Here is a 3,381-nt window from a genome sequence, read left to right on the forward strand (position 1 = left end):
TTGCCTACACACTTGTTGTTTAATTGGCTCATTGTGTCAAAACTCTACACACAAGCCAAATAAGACACACCACTTGGAGAAAACATCTCACTTCTATGTCAAAATGTAACTCTACAATCAAAACCTAACAATCCTTTTTCAAAATGGCATCTTGCAACAAAATGATACACACATGCACCATTTGAATTACTCTTTCAAAGCAGCAACACACTGATGTACTTAATACAAAACACTGCTGTCTTTAATACGTTGCATACCTTTTACATTTTCTCATACAGGTTCTGTGAAAGATTGTTCCAGTACAGTACATCTACTCACATTTCAATGAACACAAAAATAGAAAGGCTTCAGAAAAAAATATATTAAGCTTACTTTCTTTTACCATTGCAGGTTTTTACAACAACAACAAAAAATGCAAAGAAAAGTTGAATTACGGTACAGTAATCAATACACTATGCAACTGTAAATTCACAGAAACAAAAATAATTACAGTAAAATTACAGTGCAATGGTAAAAAAAATAGTATTGTAAGGGAGGGGGTGGATGGTTTATGGATCCCACCTTCTGTTAGGATCTGGCCACATCACCTCATCCACAGGCAGCAGGGAAAATATCTCCTTGCATGCCGTATCCAACCCTGGACTGACCCCACCTCAATGTCTCCGTATGCCTCTTCCATTGCTTGCAGAAGAGGCAGGCGGGTGTGTGATTGGCGGTCACACACTTTCCAACGCCAAGCCGAAAATAATTCCTCAATCAGATTGAGAAATGGGGAGTAAGGGGGCAAGTATACAACTGTGAAGTTATTGTGGTTGGTGAACCAGTCCCTGACCAGAGCAGCCCGGTGGAAACTAACATTATTCCAGATGACAACAAACCTGGGCTGCTCTAGTCCATCCTGTACAACTGCATTATGTAATGCATTCAGAAATATGATTATGTGTGCAGTATTGTAGGGACCTAGGGTGGCATTGTGATAGAGAACTCCTTGCAGACTAATGGCGCCACACAAGGGGACATTTTCCCCGCGCTGCCCAGGGACTTTCACAACGGCTCTTTGTCCTATAACATTTTGGCCACGATGCCTGGTTTTAGCTAGATTGAATCTAGCTTCATCAATGAAAATGAACTCATGAGGCTGTGCAGCTGCATCAAAGTCCAGGACTCTCTATAACAGAAAATGCGTATGGTGTAACTCAAAACACAGGACTGCAATGTCTACATTTTCACACAAGAATGGGGTGGGGGGTGGGTTGGGTCAGAAACAATCAGTCAAAACTACAAGCTACAGGCAAGGCAGGTGCCCCCACAGAAAACCCTCCCCCACCCCCAAATGGGGGCACCTGCTTAGGTCACATACTGCTTTGTTTGAATGTATCTATGTAGTGCCAATAGGACACAATCTACTGCCATTACTGTATTACAGTATAGTACAGTGACACTTACTTGCACGTAGTCATAGCGAAGGTGTAACGCTGTTCTTCTCAAATGGAACCCTGTACAGCTGCTTCGTCGTAAGTTGGTGTTGACGCAAGATGCGGCAGAGTGTCGACATACTGACACGGTTGATATTATGAAATGTTGTGTGATTTGCGTTTATTTTCTCTCGTAGTTGATGTAGGCGGATGGTGTTGTTTGCCAACACTAGATTGACAATGGCCAGTTCCTGTTCATGGGGGAACAGACGTTGCCTTCCACCCTCAGGAGGTCGTCTGGCAGTTCTGTAGAAAATGCAAGAATATGATGTCATTAGGTAATTCTTTACATACTGTACTGTCATACTACTTCACAGCAGTATATCTATTTATTTTTTTCACTGAGGAGCATAGACCTAATATTGTAGGACTACATTGTATTGTACTGTGATGAAGAATTATGTGCAACAATTACATAGGTACAGTCTAGTGTAGAAAGTTGAAGAAATACCTGTTCTCCAGTCTAAATGTCCGTATTAAGGATGCTACTGTGACTCAGGTTGGATTGGACTCTCTACCAGGCCATGATTTATGACATGGTCCACCAAAGTGGACCTAATGTCGTCGGAAATATGTGTCCGTCTATTGCCTGGTCCCCTTCTTTGTTCTTGTCCTCCTCATCCTCCTCTCTCTCTCTCTCTCTTCCTCTTCCTCTACCTCTTTCTCTTCCTATTGCTCTCACTGCCTCCATGTTTGCAAAGTTCTCACAAAAGCGGTGAGCTTACCTGAGGTCTATTTGTAGTGCTAAGGCTCAGATTAATTGGTGTTCAATTACTGTGTAAGTGTTTTCATTTGTGTGTGTGGGTGTTGCCAATTTCAGGTATGCTTTGCATTTTGAATAGAAGAGTTTCCCCAATGATCGCAAGAGATTTAATTCTTGAACGAAGTGTCTAATGTAAGAAACAGTGTGTAGTGTTTTGCAAGTGCGTTGCAGAATTGCAAACAAAGTGCAAAGCAGAAAATGTGTTTGTACCTTTGGTGCCTTTGTTTAAGGCATGGTTACAAAAGTTAAGGTTTTGATGCTTTTGTCTAAGCATTCACTTTCAGTGGGTAAGCAATCGGCAAAAACTGCAATAAGGAGCATCCAGATGCTGCACTTGATGAATTTATGAAATATGCTTCTTCTTTGATAAACATGCACCTAAGAAACTGACTGTTAGAACTATTAAGGCTCCATGGATTGATGAGGAATTCAAAACCTGTATGGTTGAAAGAGATGGGGCAAAAGGAGTGACTAATAAGTCTGGCTGCTTATTTGACTGGCTGACTTACAGCACATTGAGTAATTGTATGACTAAATTCAACAAAAATAAAAGGAAACAGTATTTTGAAGCCAAGATCGATTATATAAAAATGATGGAAAAAAATTTCGATTAAATTATGGGCAGAAAGCCATCGTAGTCATGCATAAAAAAATCTAATAATGAATGAAAAGCATTGCAAGTTAGCGTGGAAGAGGAGGAAAAATTATTGTTATCGATCAATAATGACAAACCTCCTGGCATTGACAACTTAGATGGAAAGCTTTTGAAGATGGTAGCTGACTCTTATAGCCACTCAAATATATCATATCTTTAATCTGAGCCTAAAGGAATGTCTTTGTCCTCACGCATGGAGGGAAGCTGAAGTCATTCCGTTACCCAATAGTGGTAAAGCGGCCTTTCTGGTTCTAACAGCAGACCAACTGTACAGTATCAGCTTGCTGCCGCTCTTTCAGCATGTTTATAGAGAAGGGCACTCAACATGTACTGCACTGATACAAATGACTGATTGGTTGAAAGAAATTGATAATAAGAAGATGGTGGGAGCTGTACTGTTAGATTTCAGTGCAGCCTTTGACATTATTGACCATAACCTGTTGTTGGGGAAAACGCATGTGCTATGGCTTTTCATCTTCTGCCATATT

General features: G+C 40.7%; 1 long non-coding RNA gene across 1 annotated transcript; it reads right to left on the minus strand.

The window, feature by feature from the left end:
* Positions 1 to 216: 216 nt before the first annotated feature.
* LOC124004342 lies at positions 217 to 2,089 on the minus strand. Its single transcript, XR_006833369.1, has 3 exons — positions 1,927 to 2,089; positions 1,447 to 1,721; positions 217 to 1,168 (listed from the first exon to the last, which is right to left on the minus strand). It is a non-coding gene; the product is annotated as an uncharacterized LOC124004342 (long non-coding RNA).
* Positions 2,090 to 3,381: the final 1,292 nt, after the last annotated feature.

Source organism: Oncorhynchus gorbuscha, linkage group LG18 (assembly GCF_021184085.1).
Source record: "Oncorhynchus gorbuscha isolate QuinsamMale2020 ecotype Even-year linkage group LG18, OgorEven_v1.0, whole genome shotgun sequence".
Classification (NCBI taxonomy): Eukaryota; Metazoa; Chordata; class Actinopteri; order Salmoniformes; family Salmonidae; genus Oncorhynchus; species Oncorhynchus gorbuscha.